The sequence below is a fragment of the Pseudonaja textilis genome, chromosome Z (genome assembly GCF_049901715.1).
Source record: "Pseudonaja textilis isolate UNSWEBS1 chromosome Z, rPseTex1.2, whole genome shotgun sequence".
Classification (NCBI taxonomy): domain Eukaryota; kingdom Metazoa; phylum Chordata; class Lepidosauria; order Squamata; family Elapidae; genus Pseudonaja; species Pseudonaja textilis.
Genome location: NC_142008.1, coordinates 113,420,684 through 113,442,870, shown reverse-complemented (window position 1 = coordinate 113,442,870; position 22,187 = coordinate 113,420,684).

Genomic DNA, 22,187 nt, shown 5'->3' with positions numbered 1-22,187 from the left:
ACCTAATCTTATGTAGCTTTTTCTCTGGTAATATTACACTAATCACTAGAGCATACTCGTTGCAGAATACCTTATGCCACCAGACTCGAAATTCTAGACCTAGAAAACCTACAACTATGCCGCCTTTGGTCCGATCTAAGTATAGTATATAAAATCATACATTGCAATGTCCTACATGTTAATGAATACTTCAGCTTCAACCACAACAACACAAGAGCAAAGAATAGATACAAACTCAAGCTTAATCGCACCAAACTTGATTGCAGGAAATACGACTTCAGCAACAGAGTGGTCAATGTATGCAATACTCCACCTGACCCCAAACCCCAAAAACTTTAATCTTAGACTGTCTACTATTGAACTCACCCCTTGTCTAAGAGATCTGTAGGGGGCGTGCATAAGCTTACCAATGTGCCTACTGTCCCTGTCCTATTGTTACTTTTATTTTTTTTATTTTTCTTATATTTATCCATGTATTCATAATTATGTTTTTACTTATAGCTATTATCTTGTAAGCAATTGACAAAAATAAATAGATAATAAATAAATAAATGGAAAAAAATTAGATGCCAGTTTTTCATCTCAAAGTTTGGATATTGAATTTGTAGCTCATCATAAATATTCATTATCCTTTTTCAAAATAGCAGACACAAACAGATTCTGGGGGAAGGCAAGTTATTAGAACAGGGGTCAGGGAACTTTTTTACCTCTTACCCCCCCAAAAATTTATAAACGCAGACGTTACCCCTCCTGGCCTCTCCCCTCCCCCCGGCCACCTCAGGCTGCTGACACATAATTTGGAGGTCGAGGCGGGAGGAGGTGCCCTCCCGCGGCTGGGAAGAAGGCGGGATAGCTCGCTCCAGGGAATGAAATGTCACCAGGCTTCCCGAGGGCTTCTGGGAATTTTCTCGGGGCCAAGGCGGCAGTTGCAGGTGCCTCTTCGCTTCCTGTGTGCCTGGCAGTGATGAGAGGCTTCGGGAGGGAGCCGGGCTGGCTGGCTAGTTGGCAGGCAGGCAGGGCCTGGGGGCGAGGAAGCGGGAAGGAGGATGATATTTGGGAGCCACGGTGACACAAACTGCGCATGCTGAAAGCGTGCGGTCATCGCAGCACGGGGAAAGCGTCCCTTTTCCCAAAATGCTCTGCCCTATGCCAGAAGCTCGCCTTCCCCTAAAAACGGCGGCGCGGCTCTTGCAGAATCTAGCCTGGAGTCATTTCCGACCCAGGAAACAAGGGTGGGGTGGAGGGGATAAATTTGCCTCAAGGGTGTTTTAATAACTGCTGCTATGCCGATAGTTCCGCCATTGGCCAGCGCAACCTCCTCATTACCCCCAGATTTTCACTTTTACCCCATTTGGGGTAATTTACCCCTGTTCCCTGACCACTGTATTAGAAGAAATTAATCTCACAGGTTTTCTAAGGAGTTTGTTTAAAATTGGAGATTAGCCCACAATTGCTCATTTACAGTACAGCAGCTACAGTAGTTTGACTAATCTAAAAATGGAGTAGAGGCAAAACATTAAAATTAAATTGATGCACATTAGAACATTCATGTAATTTCAAAGAGCCAGCAAAGTTTTTGATCAGATAGAGTAGCACATCAGGTCTTTAGTGAGAAAGTTAGAGCAGAACTACAAATGGAATGCTGGTCTTAAGAGAAGTCAACAGTATTTCATGAACAGTTTCTTTGTAGAGTTGATGTTAAATTTCCTTAAATTTCCAGAATCTGTGTCTTCCCCTTGGGTTTTATTCTGTGGCAGTTAATTGGAGAAGGGATAAAATACCTTTCTACATTTTACTCATCCCAAACATTTTTGTAAAATCTCCTATAATACAACACATAGAGTACTACATAACATTCTGAAATTATTCCATATAGGTTTTAATGGGTTAATATCTATAAACTGAATATACATTACCTTTCTGATTTGTAACCTTCCCTTCCGGACATGAAAAGCAGCCATAGCAGCAAAATGGGTTTCCTTCTATTTTAACCTTGTTTGAACGAGAAAGACAATAGTCATTACACAAGGATTGGGGTCTTTTCTGAATGAAGGAGATGAAAAATAAAGAAATCAGTTTGGTAGCACTGCCATGTGATGGGGCATTCCTTTTATTAAAACATTAATTCATATTTTCTATATGTATTGTTTGAGAATGAGGTATTGTGAGATGACTACTATGATCAGAGCTCAAACTGCACAAGGAGCTGCTGATAAAGTTCTACAGAGGAATTATTGAGTCAGTCCTCTGCACCTCTATAACTGTCTGATTTGGTTCTGCAACCCAACATGACAGACACAGACTTCAGAGGAAAATTAGAACTGCAGAAAAAACATTTACTACCAACCTGCCTTCCATTGAGGACCTGTATACTGCACAAGTCAAAAAGAGGGCTGTGAAAATATTTACAGACCCCTCACATCCTGGACATAAACAGTTTCAACATCTATCCTCAAAACTAGGCTATAGAGCACTGCACAGCAGAACAACTAGACACAAGAACAGATTTTCCCCGAATGCCATCACTCTGCTAAATAAATAATTCCCTCAACACTGTCGAACTATTTCCTGCATTACTATTACTATTCATCTTCCCACCATTCCTATCACCCATCTCCTCCCAATTGTGACTGTATGACTGTAACTTTGTTGCTTGTATCCATATGATGAATGTTGACTGTTTCCTAGTATGATTTTATTGTTTATTTGTACACTATATTTATATTAAATGTTGTACTTTATGATTCTTTATCTTTTCTTTTCTTTTTATGTACACTGAGAGCATATGCGCCAAGACAAATTCCTTGTGTGTCTAATCACACTTGGCCAATAAAGAATTGATTCATTGATTCATCCTCACTGCCTACATGGTGCGGAGATGTCATGACAAGCATTTCCAGATAGTATTCATCTTGGATCTGCACACTAAACAAAGAGCAACAAACAGATTCAATTTACCCTCGCATATTGGTCATTTATCCAATATAATGGCCTCATTCTACTTAATATTAAATTCACCTCCTCAACAATAGCATTGACATATTTTGCTAATGTCCTTCCAGTGTTTTTTTTTTTCTCACAACGTAGCCTAAGTCTTGGAGTTTTCATTTTGGCAAGTCTTTCATTTCTCAATAAGCCTTGTAATCCGATATCACTTTTTAAAGCAATTTAATTCAAAAGAGAATGACCCTTTGAATATTTAGGATGTGGTTTAAGTTACCCTCAATCCTATGCAAAATAATGTGTGTATACATTTAACTCTTGTAGAGCACACTATAGAATCCTTTAGAATGTCAATCTCTTTGGCTGAGAAATACCTGAACGGAATAACACTTTTGTTCTAAAGTTATTCAAAAGGTTGTCAAGATACTGCCATATAATTGTACACTAAAGTATACAGCAGATCAGATTCAAAACACGTATACTATCAACATAAGGCTACACTGTTTCAATAGATGTACAACTCTGTATTTTTTAAAATATTCAGAAATATAGATTAAGCTATGTCCAAATCTGTACAAAATTTATACCTGGTTAAATCTTGTGGGCCATACAATGGAGTCCTCATGAATGTTGAGCCATTTAGAAGAGGCAGTACTTGGGTCAACCCATCCAATTTTGACTTTTGTAAATGTATTGTTTTCATATGTGACCCAGTTGAAAATATCAAATCCAGCAATTATGTGTCCATTGTCATCAAAAGAAATATTTTCTCTGTCACTGTTTTTTAAAAAGTATTTCTTATGAACCCATGAAGCTACATTTAAGAGAAGATGGAGAGGAAATGAGGCCAGGAAGAATCTTCATAATAATTCTAACACAATTTGAAACTAAGATACAGGAGTAGTGATGATGGTACCTAGTTTGAATAATGAAAAACATGCAAGAAAACAAGGAAGGTTAGAGAGCACCAAGAACTCCCCATTTCAACCCTGAGCTATAAATTTTCTAAATTTATTTATAAGATGAATAATTTTGAAGGGGAAAATGCAGAAATAAGAGGAGGAGGAGAAGGTAACATTCAAGTCAATTGCCTGGACAAGACCTGAAAATTTGGGAAAGAATTTTGGAAAGGAAATTGCTTTAATATATGAGAAATTGTTCTCACTTTGTGTGTGTGTGTCTCTGTGTATGTGTATATGTATGTGTGTGTGTGTGTGTGTGTGTGTGTGTGTGTGTGTTTTCTTAAGTTTTCGCGGGTACTTACATGTATGGTATTCAGCTTTGTTCGGGTATTTTCCCACATCATTATAGTTATGCTTTTAAAGTTGTAGCAACGTTTTGGCAGAATCTCATCTGCCATCATCAGGCTTCTGTATAGTATTCGTCTGTGAGTCAGACTTTCACAGCCATTTCTGTTTTAAATTTGGTGCTAGCTTACTGCTGTGCCAGAATGGTTTTTTCTTCATCCTGATTGGTTCGGAGTCTTGGTCTCTGTTTAATGGTCTGAGAGTCTTGGTTTGTGTTTTACCAATAAAAAAAGCTGAATACCATACATACATACATATAGATATACATACACACACACACACACTCACACACACACATATGGTATTCGGCTTTGTTTGGGTATTTTCTCACATCATTATAGTTGTGCTTTTAAAGTTACAGCAACGTTTCGGCAGAATCTCATCTGCCATCATCAGGCTTCTGTATAATGTTCATCTGTGGGTCAGGCTTTTATAGTGGTTTCAGATTTAAATTTGGGGCAGCCTATTGCTGTGCCAGAATGTTTTTTTCTTCACCCTGATTGGTTGGGATTCTTGGTCTGTGTTTATTGGTCTTGGAGTTTGCTGTGTTCTGCTTGATTGGTGTTTCTAATATCTCCTGTCTATTATGAGACATAATAGAGAGCCAGAAGACGAACAGACCTATGGAACAGCTGTCCTGCCCTACATAAGAGGTACTACAGACAAAATTAGTAAGATACTGCACAGACATCACATCAAGACTACCTTCAAAACAGACAGAAAAATAGCAGCCATCCTTAGAAACCCCAAAGATAAAATTGACGTGGAAAACCAAGGCATATACGAAGTCCCTTGTGCATCATGCCTGGCCACATACATTGGACAGACCAATAGAAGAATAAGTACCCACCTGGATGAACACAAAAATGCAGTCAAAAAGCTGGAACACACTTCCTCACTAGTCCAACACATGGAAGCCACAGGTCATAGTATCAACTTCAATGGCACCAAAACCCTAGCCACTATAGAAAACCCCAGCCACAGAATCATCAGAGAAGCCAAAGAGATTGAAAAAGACCAGAAAGCATGAATAGAAGAGATGATTCCACCAGACTGTCAATTATTTGAAGCCTGCACTCACAAACAAAAATTCCACACCACAAGCCAGGCAAACACCTGGGCACAGACAGATCCCCCTGATACCTCCAGCTCAAACACACCCCAACCAGGCACCCAGATGGAAACCTAGCTTCCTAACTAATGATAGCCGTCCATTTACCCAGAGCCAAGCTGCACTAAAGGCCTCCAATAAAGTAACACAATGTTGCCAGCCAATCAAGAGACAAAAAGAGCCAAAAAACAGACAGGAGATATTAGAAACACCAATCAAGCAGAACACAGCAAACCCAAGACCAATAAACACAGACCAAGACTCCCAACCAATCAGGGTGAAGAAAAACCATTCTGGCACAGCAATAGGCTGCCCCAAATTTAAATCTGAAACCACTATAAAAGCCTGACTCACAGATGAACATATACAGAAGCCTGATGATGGCAGATGAGATTCTGCTGAAACGTGCTACAACTTTAAAAGCACAACTGGGAAAATACGTGGGAAAATATCCGAACAAAGCCGAATGCCATACATGTAAGCACCCGCAAAAACTTAAGAAAACATATGTGTGTGTGTGTGTGTGTGTGTTTTCTGAGGTTCTCACGGGTATTTGTATGTGGATCTTTGGTTATACGGGTTTTCTCCTGCAAAATTGGAAGTATCTAGGCAACGTTTTGATGAAGTCTCATTCATCATCTTCAGGCTTGTGTCTTCAGCTCTGTGCTTCTCAGAGTAATGTGAGCTTGCAGCTGCTTCTTCCTTTTAACTGCTAGTGGGGGTGCAACTTGATTGGGTTGGGGTGTGTTCTGATTGGTTGGGGGCCTGGCTGTGCTCTGATTGGCTGAGGGGTTGGCTGTGCTCTGATTGGCTGGGGTGTGTTCTGATCAGGTGGGGGCTTGGTTGTGCTCAGGTTAGTCTTAGTTGCTGGGGGATTTGAGCTGGTAGCTGTGATCCTGCTGTTTGGCTTCACATTCGTGTTCATGCCGCATCTTCATGGTGGGCATCAGTTCACTTCATGTATGGGTCGGAGGGGTTTGAAGCGGGTAGTGATGCAGCTGTGGTGCGGCCTCTGGTCTGTGGTCATGTCTCATCTTCTGTGTGGGTGTGAGTCTGCTTTCTACGTGGAAGTGTGGTGGTAGCATCTTGTGTGGCTCTCGTGGGTGTGGGTCTGGTGTCATTCTTCATGTTAGGTACTCGTCTGTTCATGAGGGCAGGTTTCCAAATGGCTGGTAGGTGGGAGGTGTCATTATACGGGAGAAAACCCGTATAACCAAAGATCCAAATAAATAAATAAATAAATAAATATAGTCCCTTTTTAATCTGTCCTATTATTTCCTTCCCCTTTTTCCTGTTATATTAGTTTATATTTTAATGTTTAACTCAGTAATGTAATAAAGGTATTATAAAATCCTTACATATTAAAGGTAGAAAATGTTTGCATTGTGTTTACAGTTAAAGAAACAATATGTATTAATCCTGCAGTGCCAAAGAGTTTGAAGAAGGTATGGATTTATATAACAGCAGTTACAGTCAAATTACGCTACAGTCACTGCCTCAAGCAAAAACATAAAAGCACAAATTATTATTACAAAATAGCAGGATCAATACCTAAATAATATTCTCTAATTTAGAATTGTAAATGAGGCAGAAATTATTATGGTTAGGTCAGGGTTAGAAGGTAGACATCTTCAAACTTCCCTAGTTCACTCAGGGAGTTTGGCTGTTGGTCACATTAAATGTACTATTTTCTGTGTTTACTTCATTACATACATTATATACTTAAAAATAAAAAATATATTATATGCAAAAAAAGAAACAGTACATATGAATACACACTCAAAACATAGAAATATGCAGAAATATGTAACACCTTACATATTTCATCTCTTCTTAACATTCTGAATATATAATACATACTGAGAAGCTATATTTAAAAAAGAAAAGGGAAAAACATGAAGAAAATTTTGTCTTTCTTTAATTATTCAAATATACTTTAATTTTTGAAGTTTTCCCCAGATGATTGCCCTCATTATGTCTCAAGATGTATGATAAAAATAGATTTATGAGTGAAGAGAAGAACTGCATTTTTGCCTCTTTTATATTTATTTACAAACACTTAAGTGGGTAATAATTTGTCCCAATATTCTATGTTGCAATATCTAATTGTCTTCTAAAAAGAGCTCTAGTACATTCTTGGAAGATACCTGCCAGGGTTCTCCAAGTAGAAATTGTTGTCCTGTGGTTTTTATCTTTGCTCTATCTTTCAATTTGGAGGTAGTTATGGCATACAAAGCATGTGCCATTATGTAAACTGCATTGTAGATGCTGTAACTGTGGCCAGACATACTTGTGTCAAATAGAGTTCTAGGTAGATTATCCATTTTTTCTTCCCCGGTGCAGATATTCTCATCCTTCTCTTCTAGGTTGGAATTTGAAAAATCACAATTAAAAACATCTTTCCAGAAGATTCTAATAAACCCATTTCTTTTTTCTGAAGCAGGATCTCTTTCCCTCAGAAATTGTTGGAATCCTTTAGGGCGGTTTGTATGAACAGCAAATGATAGAGCACCATGGAGGAAATGTATGTCCCAATCTCTTGCTATACCAGGAGATGTAAAATCCATCTGGGCTGTCATAATCCACACTCTACTTTCAATTGTTACTTCATAAAATTTTGAAAAGTGGAAAATTGTTCTTAAGACACTAATTGTTTGCATTTCACCTTGAATGACAACAGTATTGGCACTACTTCCTGTGACAATACGTGAGGTTGCAAACCATTCCATTGCTGTTTCAGCAATGTCACCTGAAAAAGATATTTTTGGGAATGCTTCTAAGAAGTCCACACAGACACCCTTCTGAGAGTACAAGGGAAGTATATCCTGTACAAACACATCTCCATTGTCATCATCAAAAACAATTACACCAATCCAGGTCCACTTGAAATGCAGTAGCAACTCAAGTATGCACAAATACTGATGGGTCCCACTTGGAAACATCTGGTGAAAAAAATCTTTGGTTTTGTCATTTATTAATGGAGAAGTTCCATATAAAATCTTTCGGGGAAAAAGCCATAGGAAGGGAGCAGAGAGAGTGGAAATGAATTTTCTCATTCTTTTATTGGAAAGGCAATTAGATCTAGTTTCATTCTTTTTTCTTATGGGCTTTTCTGACCATTTAAATATTTCTTATGACAAATCTTAACTAATAGATTTATGTCCACAGCTATTTCAGGAAATGATATATGTTCTTAAAACATTTTGTTATTCAACAGCATCAATTGCAATCTTTTCACATACAAGACTTTGCACAGCTTTTTTTTTTCAAAGTCCCTCTAACCAACTTTCTTGGCAAATATAGAATGTATGGTGACAGATTGATGTATTATTGCAAAAAACAGGTAGTCCTTGCTTAAGAAGGCTAAATTACAATGGAACCCCCTCCACCCAAGAAGTACTTAGAACTCTGTTGTGGAATTATAATGGTGTCACCCCACCCCACCCCACTGTAGACACATTCTGTGCATCTGGAAACCAACCATCAGTCTTTACATGTGATTGTAGTGGTTTGCGATCACATTGACACAATTTATCATATTTTTTGCTGGAAAATGACTGGTCACATATATGCCTTAACTTACACCTTACATGACAGAAATTCCAAAATCCATTACAATCAAAAGTGAGGACTACCCATATTCTATTTTTTAATAAATACAACAAAGTGTGCCAGCTTTTTCAAACCTAATTACATACTTTTTACAATGCTTCATAAATACATCCTCTAGCAAATTAGTAAATTATGATGTTCTATCTCTCATTTACAAAAGTATCTTAAACCTAGCAAACCTGGATTATTATTATTTTACCTGTGGAATCTTATAGGTGCTCAATATATTGGTCATGTGGAGGCAGACTTCAGAGGTGGGTCCCCCAATGACTCCCACAATCTTATTCCAAACATCACATTTGTAGTTTGGGGTGAATTTGTCCTGACTGGATAGAAGTTCCATTGAGGCTAGATAGGTCCACTTTGCCAGAAAATAGCTGTTTAAGATATGGAATCCAAAACTGACATTGGGTAAGAGTTGGGTATTTTCATTGAGTTCTTTCACAGCAAAAATCAAAGCCAGGATATGCTGATAATTCTGAGTGAACATCCTAGGTTATGAACAACAGGTTCCAGGTTGTCACATTCTTTATATCTTATTACTAATTCTATCCTGACACGGTCATTCTCTTAATTGTTCCCTTGAAAATAGGAGATGTATTGTACGGATGCATTGTATGGAATAAGTTTGAAACTTTTTTTTTCACATTTACAATAAATAAATAAATTCACCATAAAAATGTAAGAAAGTGTTTCATAAATTAAAAAACATGAAATGACACTATTGCGTGCCTCCAAGAAACATATGTAAAAAACTCTACACAAGTTTCCGTTAGAGCAATAAAATTGGGACAAGAATATGTAACTGCTCTACAAAGGAAAATCATGAAATATTAATTTACAGCTGAAACCTATGTGAGACAATTTGGATTAATCTAAAAAGAGCAAAGAGGATATAGGGAAAATTAGCAGATTTATTTTTTAAAGGGAGGTCATAAATAAAATACATTATCTTTATTTGCTTTCTTTTCTGTTTTTTACCTTTTTTCTTTGATTTTATTAAATTTGCTTTCCCAACTTTTTCCCTTTTAATATATACTGTACATAGTTGTAGGGATATCTGTATATTATGTGTCTATATATTATATTATAATTATATACAAAACTACATGCAAAAATAGATGATAGGTAGATAGTGATAGATAAATAGATAGGTTCATCATAGATGGTATAGATAAATAGATGACCAATACAGTAGATAACAATTTTCTTTCAGAGGAGCATTTTCCCCTTAGAAATTTTAGTAGCTTCCCTTTTCTCAGTTTTTCAGAATACAATGTATATCTATATTATAAAATCACTTATAGCTGATATGATTATGTCTTAAATTCACAATAGTAGATAATCATTGTTGGATACTATCATATATTTCATAATTTGCAATATTCAATAAAAATAGGCAAATTTAATATTTTATTACATTGTGTTAAATAAAATTTGCCATCCCTTTCTTTTCTTCTCATTCCAAAGTGCAAGCTTTAGAGAAAAAACTTCTATGATATAAGCAGCACAAAATCTGTCTAGACCCATAGAAGATTTTCAGCCTAAATACTTACAAAAGGTCATCAAATGTTTCCTCAGAAGGTGGCTTCTGGAAAGTTACTGGACTTGAAAAAATGTAGACTTGAGAGGTAATACTAGCAATGATAAAATCCCCAGGCTGGTAATACTTGTGGACAATAGGCAGAGGTGCCTTAATAGGACACTTAGACAGAGGAATCTTTCTGTGGCCATAAAGTACAACTGCTAGGATTATCATCAATGCCAAAAATAACATCATTGAGAATTTTTCTGCTTTATTCCAAATAGTGTGACCCACTCATTGATTTTTTTAATACCACATGGCAAGTCTCGGTTGATTGAAAGCCAGAACCATATAAATCAACTACCAATAATCCTAGCAGTGTAGTTCTGCCTGTCTACTCTCTCATGAAAGGGAATGTGACATAATTGTTCATATCAATATAACATGTGATATTAGTATACTTGACTGTTCACTTATCCTCCTATCCTGAGGGAATTTTCATGAACCAGGAAGTCATCATGCAGCATCAAATTGTAGTTATTTCATAATTACAGTGTGATGGGGGAATATTTACCAATTTTGAATTCTATGTTCTCTCAAAACTTCAACATGTTGAAGTTTATGGCACCTGATCTGGCATCTTCCCAATCAATTTCTTTGAAATAATTCTGTGTAGCAGTCCCTCCCCTTTGTGATGACTTTTAACCATCCTATTTTGGATGTCCCAACTCTGATTTTTGTATGCATGCATCTGTCTCTTTCTAGTGTTTGTTTGTGTATGTGTGTGTTTGTGCACTCAGGATCTCCTGTTTGAGCATGGGGTTGGACTAGAAGTTCTCCAAGATATCTTCAACACTGTTGTTCTGTTATTTATTTCCCAATCCCAGAAATCTTAAATTTGATCTTTTCATCATTCAACAAAACTTCTATGTCTTTCCAGTCTTTCAAATGTTTTTGGTTTTTTTTTTTAATCTAACCAGACTGACCATCTTTTCCACTTCTACAAATTCAGTTATTTTTATAGTTGAATCTTCCACTATAGGCATTATAGAACAAATTAACAATGAGAGACATTTGTAAGCTATGGATTATCTTTAGTCATAATAATTGGCTAATGATTTGATAAGTATATCCCTCAATTCTCAACTTCTTTTTCACAGGTAGTGCCTGTGCATCCAAAGACAACACTTCTACAATATGGATGGCAAATCCCAATAAAGAAATGCAAAGCTGTCTTGCTTGGGAAAAGTCTACCACTCAATTCTGAGTAAAAGGCAGTTTTACTCAGAACATTCTGTGATGATACTTTTAATGCCAACTACCAGCAAACAATACCATCTGCCTACTATATTTCAGTTCCTTGGGAATAACTCAATAGATGGAGAAAAATGCCAAGTCCAGGCTAAACATCCTTCTGGTTAGTCAACACACCATAATAATAGCAACTTTAGAAGATTCACAGGAGAGGAGAGAAATGTTAATGGGAAAATTAAATAATTTTGGTATAGTAGCAGGTTTTAAGATCAATAATCAGAAGAGGAAGACATTAACAAAACATATGAAAAAAATTCAGATAGAACGGATGCCAAAATAATTTTAAGCTTGAGAAAAAAATTAATTTTTTATGAAGTGTTAGCTATTTCAAAATTAGGTTAAGAATGGGGATAAAATTAAGAAAGACATGTTAAGAATGAAAATATTCTTAAGAATGAAAAAAAGTTGAAGAATACTTAGTAGAATAGATTTAAATCAAAGATTGAAATTTTTTTCCAGGTGAACACAAATGAAATAGTATGTAAATATACTACAGAATGTTGTATATGTTTGCTTATAAACTGAAAAATAAGCTCAAAGATTTGAAAGAGTCTAAATCAAAGTACATAATATTGGATTACAATTTTCAATTATTTCTTTCCAGATAAACAATCTGAAGAAACAAAGGATAGAATGTTATGTTTTTCTGTAGGTTTGTCTTCTTGTTCAGGTGAGGCCTCAACACAATGATGCAACATTTAGTGGAAAAAATACAAACCAGTAACCCAACACTAGAAGTAATAATAGAGAAGATCTCCACAGCAACTATACACTTTCCCTTGGTGCTCAGATACATTGGAACAAAGGACAACCAGAAGACCAACATGCTGAAAGTAATAAACTTGGCTTCAGTGAAAGCATCAGGCAATTTTCTTGTTAGAAAAGCCATCATGAAGCTGATAATCACAAGGAAACCTGTATAGCCCAAGATACAGTAGAACATGAAAATTGAACCTTCATTACATTGCAGAAAGATTATTTCTGCCCCTGAGTTTGTGTCACCACCTGGAAATGGGGGAAAAGTTGTCACCCACCTAGTGCAGATAATTCCTTGAATTAAGGTGCAACCCAACTCAATGAAAATGGCTAATCTTCTTCCCACCCATCTGGTCATCTCAGACCCAGGCTTAGTGGCCATGACCAACAATGATGGTTTTGGCCAACCCACAAGAAATGGCCACAAAGAAGATGATACCGAAGACAGTCTGACGAAGAAGACACATCATTTTGTCAGGTTTTCCAAGGAATAAAAAAGAACAAAGAAAAGACAAGAAGAGAGCAATAAGGAGAGCATAGGTGAGATTACAGTTGTTGGCTTTGGCTATGGGAGTGTCCTAATGCTTAATAACAATCCAAAGGATTCCAGCTGTGGTCGAAGAAAAGAAAAGAGCAGAACTGGCCAAAATGATCCCCAAAGTTTCTTCATACATCAAAAATGTTGCAATCTTTGGAAGACACAAATCCTGCTTCACATTTGCATACTGATCTTCTGGATACTGAAAACAATCATCCATATCTAGAAAACAACTTAGCAACTTAGAAATTGCATTGAAAGAATCAAACCTGATCACTATTTTTTAAGAAAAAAAGAACTGATTTTCTGAGATGTGGAAATCAAAGACACTTGTAAATATCCCATTTGAAACCCTTTCGTTCCAAGACTCACTTCTTGGTATGACTGTTGAAATTCATTCCATAAACTGAATGCTGATCAATCTGCTACATTTTATATTTATGCTATACTACATTTTATTACATCCATTTGTTAAAGGGAGCATCTAGTCTAGAGCATCAGTCTAAACTTTTCATTTCTGTTCTGACTCACAATTTTCTAGGATACAAATGCAAGAACTCCCCAACCTGGTTGGAAATCTTCCCACGTGGACATCATAGACAGTCAACAAAATGGCTTTCTTTCTATCTTGTGCCTGGCATGATTTGAATGGCACTTTCTATTACACAAAGGCAGAGGTTGGACCTTTTCATGAAAGAAAAAGAAAAACCTTTGTTTTTGACCATTGTTTCTTAATAGTAATACATTACTAAGGAGTGTCATTGCTTTTCCTTCATTATATTTAGCTTCTGTTTTAATTTATTCACAAGTGAGAAGGATTACTTCAGCTGGAGATAGTGCTCAGCGATACAACATTCAGCACTATGTAGCATTAAATTGTGAATAAAAAGTAGGAAGGTATGTTGCAAAGCTCAATAAACCATTATTTCCTTTGATTTTTCATCAAAATCCAAAATGATTTCAATATCCTTGGCACAACCTTCATTTTCCATATCTAGATGGCTCTTGCTGAATAGGAAAACTCACTGTTTTATTTCAATATGGCAAAAAGCATCAATTCTACTTGTTAAATACTCCCATCTCCCTATTCATAAATCTAACATAGAAGGCATCCAAGACTTCACCAGATAGAGAAACATTGTAATAGTCCACAGATTTGTTGGGAGAATTTTTAGGAATTTTGAAATATTTGTAATATTTTGCATCTGAATCTAATTTCTGTGTGGAATTTTGAGTCTAAGAAAACTTGAGGGATATCAGAAAGTTATTTGTCTAAAAGCCAAAGTGAAACTGGCCATGCCTGGTTAAACCTCCTTGGCCATACAATATCCTTCTTTTCAATGGTGAACAATGCTTTCTGGGAATCCATTGGATCTATTCTTCCAACTCTGATTCTCAGAAAAGATAGATTGGGGAATGTGATCCAATTCATAATATCAAAACCAGTCTCCAATTCACCATTATGGTTGAAAGAATTTTTTTGTTCAGCACTATTATTAAATGAGATCCTTCTCATAAATTGGTTAAGTTACATTGGAAAAGAAGCAGGAAGAAAGAGAGAGAAAGAGTGTGCGTTCAGATAGCCAAAAGTGATAATATTCATAAATCCTTTCAAAGATATCTATAATATTTTTTCATACCATAAGGAAAGTTAGTAGGCAATGCAATAATAGTAAATAATTTTGTAAACCATCACTAAATGAAGTGTCCTGTAGAGCACAAAGAGAAAATAAAGCAACCAAAATGTAACTTGGATCAAAATACCAAAAATAAAATACAAAATAAAATAATTTTAGTACATTTGGAAAGTATTGCTACAACTGATTGATAGACTGATAGACTGATTATCAATGTCTCACGTTGCCTTTCAGAAATTCTTCAGTCAGAGAGCACTGGTTATCAAAGTCAGTGCCCTAAGGTAATATCTCTAAAAACCTGATAGATTATATTTTCCATTTTCTTTTGAGTATGGAAAGGGCAGATTGATAATCCATGGAAATATTTTTTTTTTCTCCATGAAAACAAAGAAGAAATCTGATATCTACAACATGTCTTGAACCTGTGATTAAACTGCAGCCAACAAATGAAATTTGTGCTGTAGGAAACATGAAGGGATATGGAGACCTTTCCCAATAGAAAAATATACATCATAAAGCCAAATAAATAACATAAAATGAAAGGCACAACAGATTTCACACTCTTTGCAGATGCAGGCAATATGCAGATATTATAATAAATTATAATTTATTATTTCTTTTATTTACATACTACTTTTGTTTGCTGCCCATCTCTCTGCAAGCAACAAATAATGATATTATTTGGACTACAACTGGAGAGAAGATGACATGTAACAAAACGAACATGCCTAGATATATTCCTCTTGGAAAAAATCATTAAATTTAGATTTAGGATCACAGTTTCAGATATTGTGAGAAGCCAGTAACTGATTTCCTCAAGGTTTACCTTCCACAGCTTTTCATCCAGATGTTTCCATTCAACTTCATGCCCCCTAGCTTTGTATTCAGTTATTGATGAATGGAAGTCATGCAAAGCATGTGCCACCACATGGATGGAGTTGTAGATGCTATAGCTGTGGCCAATCATGTCCATTTCAAACATAGATGTAGGAAGAGCTTCCAGTTTCTCCTTTCCAATGCAGGGAATCACATTTTTCTCCTCCATTACAGAGATGGAGAAGGAACATTCAAAGGCATTTTCCCAGAACAGCTTGATAAAAGTATTTTCTTTTTCTAAGATGGGGTCCTTCCTCTGAACAAATTCCTGGAATCCTGACACTTTCTCTGAGTGAATTGCAAAAGACAGAGTGCCACGGAGGAAGATTAAGTCACCATTCCTTAGAAAGGGAAATGAGGTGAAACCCACCTGGGTTGTCAGAAAACAGAGTTTATCTTTTTGGCATAATGGTAAATCTTCAGATTTCAAGTTGGCGGAAAGAAGTCTCAGAATTATAATTGTGTGAATTTGGTCAGGAAAGAGTACTACATTGACTGTGCTTTTCATAACCATCAGGTACATTTCAAGTCCCAATTCTACCAACTAAGCAATCCTATTTGAATGATCAATGATTGGAAATATTTCAACAAAGGCTGAGCAGATCCCCTTCTGGGCTAATGTGGGAACCACATTTCGTACAAACCCCACTGTCATATTTTGCAGTCAATATGCCAATCCACATCCATCCAAAGTGCAGTAAAAAAGTAGTAGGAAAATTTCCTTATATTGATGGTTTATATTTGGGGAAATTTGTAGATATGAAGCAGCCTTTCTTCTGTTATTACCTTCAATAGAGGAACTTAAAAAGAAAAATACAGGCAAATAAGCAACAAGGTACTTATTGTCTTCTTTTTTAAGGTGGCATAATATTATTTACCCATTTGACCTACAACATAGTTATTAAGGTTCAACACATATTTCTTATTTTGGTTACACCTCTACTTCGCATATATATTCAGAGTATCTCATGTGGAATTTTTAAGTCATCAATCCAAAGGCTGAGTTATATCAGCAAATATGACTTAAGATACATTTTAAAATGTGCTACTGGTTTGAGTTTTATGGAAATGAAGCATTGAGTTTATACAGTATTACTGAAACAATACTTTTAACATCCTCTTGCTTGCTTTCCACTTTTATATTGCAACAATATAAAGAGACAATATGCAATATACAACAATTTCTCCACAGTACATCAGACACTGGTGTAATATTCCATTACAATTAATCTAATTTCTCCATCACTGTTGCCCCAATTCCTGCCACATTCTATAACTATAGTAACTTTTCCCCAATTAATCCTGCATTCTTTTGTTTTCAGTCAAACCATTAAAGGGAACTGGAACTGATAAACTGATGAATTGCCATGTAAAACACTGTTTTTCTGCTCCTAGTTCTGAGAATAAATTTTTATGTGCCATTTTTCTTTATCTATCTATCTATCTATCTATCTATCTATCTATCTATCTATCTATATATCTATATCTATATAGATATAGATATAGATATAGATGTTATGTCCCACCTTCCAAAATAAACAGATAAGGCTGAAAGCAGCAGTCCTCGCAAATAAAGGCAGCAAACAGGAATCTTCACTGATAACAGCTGTAGATAGCCTCCACAAGACAGTCCAAGTTAATAGTTCCAACGAAATAAATCCCAGTCCCAACAAGATATTTCAGGTTTAAATCCTCCAAGCCAAAATCTTCGGTTCTCCTTGCAAACAAACACTTTGTTCCGGACAAAGTGCAAAGTCATCTCTCTCCCTTTATAGAGCAGCAGCTAATTAGTCTAATTACTGATCTGCCCTCCTCCTGTGCTCCCGTTGGTTTCTTCTCATAAGGAGACGCCTGCTTCTGACATCCACCCAGCAATCATCTAAATTATTATCTTCACCTGAAGTCTCCATAAGTTCCTCATTGTCAGCCGTTCCCGGCTGATAACCTGATTGAGAAGCAGAGGAGGTTGAAGGTTCAGGCCGGTCCTGCAAATCAAATGTGTCCTCCCTTGTAACATTCATCTCCTCCTCTTCATTGAAATCACTAAAACTTGCTGATTCATACAAGTCTTCCTCGCTGGAGCTTTCATTCAAAAAACCTGTAGCTGATGCCGGAATCACAACACTATCCCTCACCGCAGGGCCCTTCCCCCGGGTCTGACGATCCGGATGCGGTTTCGAAGGGAAGCGTGCATGAAAGTCTCGAAGCAGATCCGGAGCATGAAATGTAGACGCATCCGTCCAGGAACAAACCTCCGAATCATCTACTCTCCTCCCGACCAAGTACTGGAATCGACCCTTGAGCCAACGGGAATCAAGGACGCTGACCATCGTATCGTCAACAGCAGCCTCCTCAGGGGGCGATGATAACGGAATCGTTCCAGCAGAGTCACGTAGACGACAATCAGAAGAATCAGGAATCAAGAGAGATTGATGAAAGACGGGGTGAATACGCATGGAACGCGGCAAAGTGAGGCGGTATGCCACGGGATTAACAACTGCCTCAATCGGGAACAGACCAATAAACCAATGATCAAGTTTCCTAATAGGGCGATCGACCTTCAGATGTTTTGTAGATAGCCACACTTTATCACCCACAGCTAACAGAGGCGTTGCCTGACGGGACCGGTCTGCAAACCGCTTATAATCTTCTTTTGCCTTGTTCAATTGTTGCATCAGTAGACGGCGAACTGCGTGTAGTTCTTCCAAAAACTCTCGGGTCTCAGGAACCGGGGAATCCATCATAGTTAATGGGAAGAAACGCGGGTGATAACCCATATTTGCAAAAAATGGCGTGACACGAGTGGAGGTGTGCTGCGAGTTGTTAAACGCGAATTCTGCTAATGGGAGATATTTCGCCCAATCGTTTTGTCGCAAATTTACAAAACACCTCAAATATTGAGTAAGAATCCCAATCACCTTCTCTGTCCCGCCATCAGTTTCTGGATGGTGCGCTGACGCTAAACATACTTTCACTTGCAAAGCCGCCATTAACTGTTTCCAAAATTGCGCCGTAAACTGGACCCCACGATCAGAAACCACTCTATCCGGCAGTCCATGTAGACGAAAGATATGCTACAAAAATAACTGAGCCGTAGTGCGGGACAATGGCAATTTCCGACAGGGAATGAAATGGGCCATTTTAGTCAGCATATCCACTACCACAAGCACTGTTGTGAACCCCGACGAAGATGGTAAATGTGTCAGAAAGTCCATGGAGATCCCTCCCCATGGCCTACTTGGAGTCGGCAAGGGTTGCAAAAGTCCAGGGGGTGCACCTGATGCCGCTTTCGCTTGCCTACATTGAACGCAAGAAGCGACGTAAGAGGACACATCATGACGAACTCGAGGCCACCAAAAAGTCCGGGTGACCAAATGCAAGGTTTTGTGAAAGCCAAAATGACCAGCGGCAGGGTTATCATGACATTGTGTCATGATGAGAGCCCTCAACGGTCTGGTAGGCACATATAATAAACCCCGATGTCGAAGCAGTTCGTCTTCAAAAGACCATGGAGAATTAGGGCCAACGTCCCCCCGTCTCTGCTGCGTCCACACATCCAAATGTTGCGCCTCTCGTAGTCGGGCCCGCAAATCTACCGGTTCCTGCAGTACGGCTAGAGATTCCGGTGGTAACACCGTCCGTAAAGGAAGAGGATCTTCAGCACAAGTATACTCCGGTTTCCGAGATAACGCATCCACCCTCCGGTTCTGTCCACTTGGAATGTAAGTAACAGAGAAATTGAATCTGGCAAAAAATAACGACCAACGAATCTGCCGTTGATTCAATTTCCTAGCCGTGGTCAAATGCTCCAGGTTTCGATGATCCATCCGAACCTCCACCTTGTGCTGAGCCCCCTCCAAATGATGTCTCCAAGTCTCAAAAGCAGCCTTAATGGCTAACAACTCCTTTTCCCAGATGGTATAGTTGCGCTCCGAAGCTGTAAGCTTCCTAGAATAGTATGCACAAGGAAACAGAAGTGCGCCATCCTCCGAAGCTTGTAACAGCACTGCTCCGATAGCGACATTAGAAGCATCTGTCTCGACCACAAATGGACGATCCGGATCAGGATGCTTCAATATCGGTTCGGTTACGAATGCTTTTTTCAAAGTGTCAAAAGCCTGTTGTTGTGGAGGCCCCCACACAAATGGAACCTTCTTACGGAGAAGCTGAGTTATGGGGTCCATTATTTTTGCAAAACCTGGAATAAAAGTCCGATAGTAGTTGGCGAATCCCAAAAGTCATTGTACATCTTTGACCCGACGAGGAGCTTCCCAACTACACAATGCCTCAACCTTTTTGGGGTCCATAGCAATGCCCACGGGAGAAATGATGTGTCCCAAGAATTCTATTGACGACTGAAAAAAGAAACACTTTTCCAATTTAGCATAAAGTTTATGCTCCCGAAGACGCTGAAGCACTTGACGAACCTGCTGAAGATGTTGCTCTCTGGATCTTGAATAAATCAAAATGTCGTCCAAATATATGACAACAAACTTATCCAGCATGTCTCGAAAAATATCGTTCATCAAATGTTGAAATACAGCAGGAGCGTTGGTCAAACCAAATGGCATGACGGTGTACTCGAAATGACCATAACGAGTGCCAAAAGCTGTCTTCCACTCGTCTCCCTTACGCATCCGAACCAGATTGTAAGCTCCATGTAAGTCAAGTTTCGTGAAAATAGTAGCTTCCCGTAACCGCTCCATCAATTCGGGAATGAGCGGTAAAGGATAGCTATTTCTCACGGTGATAGCGTTCAAGCGTCTATAGTCACAACAGAGACAAAGTTCTCCCGACTTCTTCTTGACAAAGAGAACGGGTGCCGAAAGAGGGGACGACGAAGGTCGAATAAATCCCCGAGCTAGATTTTTATCTAAAAACTCTCGAAGTGCAACTAATTTGGGCTCGGACAAAGAATACAACCTCCCCTTTGGCAATGGAGCACCCGGTATCAAATCCACGGGACAATCGTAAACACGATGTGGTGGTAATTGGTCTGCCTCCTGTTCACTGAAAACATCGGAGAAATCCGACAGCTCTGAAGGAATCGAGACAGCAGAAGCGACAATGTGTTGGCCTGCGCAGACATGCCTCAGGTGGTCCACACATTGCAGGCTTGGAAAAGAAACAGCATTCTGCGCCCAAGCCACCAACGGATCGTGTAAGCGCAACCAGGATACTTCGAGCACCAAAGGAAGATGGAGGTTCGAGGTGACATAAAAACTTATCGCCTCCTCATGATCCCCAATACGCATGTGCAATGGTTGGGTGGCAAAGCGAATAGGTCCCGACTTGAGTTCACGCCCATCTACGGTTTCCACCTGCATGGGGGGAGTCACAGACACTAAAGGAATTTTGAAATGTTTCACAAAATCATAGTCCATAAAGCTTGTCGTAGCCCCTGAATCCACCAGTGCCACGGCAGGAATTCCCTCCTTCCGGGATTGCAAGAATATACGAGTGTCCAAAAGTAAATGTCGAGGAGGGCCAGAATTTACTTCGGCAATTTGGGATGAGAGTGGAAATTGTGCCCGACCTAGGGTTTCCCCGAAGTCGGGCCTACCCTGTTTCCCGACGGGCCAGCAATGGTTTCTGGTACAGGTCCACGAGTCCCCTTCCGAGTGCAGGAATTTACAAAATGTCCCGAACCCCCGCAATAAAGGCACAAACCTTCCTGAAACCTTCTCGAACGTTCTTGCACCGTTAAGCGAGGGCGGAGTGCGCCTATCTCCATCGGCTCCTCTGCTGGGATCCTGGATTGGTAAACCCTCATAGGCGGGATGCGTGCACAGAAAACACAGATGGTTCCGCAACGGTCCGTTTACACCCACGTTGTTGTAAGCGAGCTTCAATACGTAAGCATTGAGTAATCAATGTGTCCAAAGTCGAAGCACGCTCTGCATGGATTAATTCATCCTCGATAATGTCAGACAAGCCTTCCTGAAATGCTGCCATATGAGCTGGTTCGTTCCAGGTAGAGTCCATACACAACAAACGGAATTCTGCAACGTATTCTTGCAAGGGACGTTTGCCCTGAGTAATATCCTTCAACTTTCTGTCCACAATTTGTGATTTAATCGGGTTCTCAAACATTATGTTCATCTGTTGAAGAAACCCCTGGAAATTGTCCAATAATGGGCTATCCTGTACTAATAAGGGAGTAGCCCATTTGGCAGCCTGCCCGGTTAACAAGCTAATAATAAACCCCACTTTAGCCCGGTCAGTTGGAAAATCTTCAGGCCTCACAGAAAAATACAGTTGGCACTGACCCAAAAATGTTGAAAACATGTCCGTTTGCCCAGAAAATTTTTCTGGCATAGCTACCGGGTTTTTCCTCACAGGGGGTGCAGGGGGGGCTCCAGCTGCAGCTGAAACAGTTTTGAGAATTGGTAACAAACGTTAACAATTGAGTTACCTGATTCTGAAGGGACACGTTGCTCTGAAGTAATTGATTAATTTGTAACTGCTGCTGCTCCACCAATTGTTGCATTTGAGTTAAATCCATCGTTGCAAAGATGGTCTGTTAGGTCCGGAACAAAAATGTTATGTCCCACCTTCCAAAATAAAC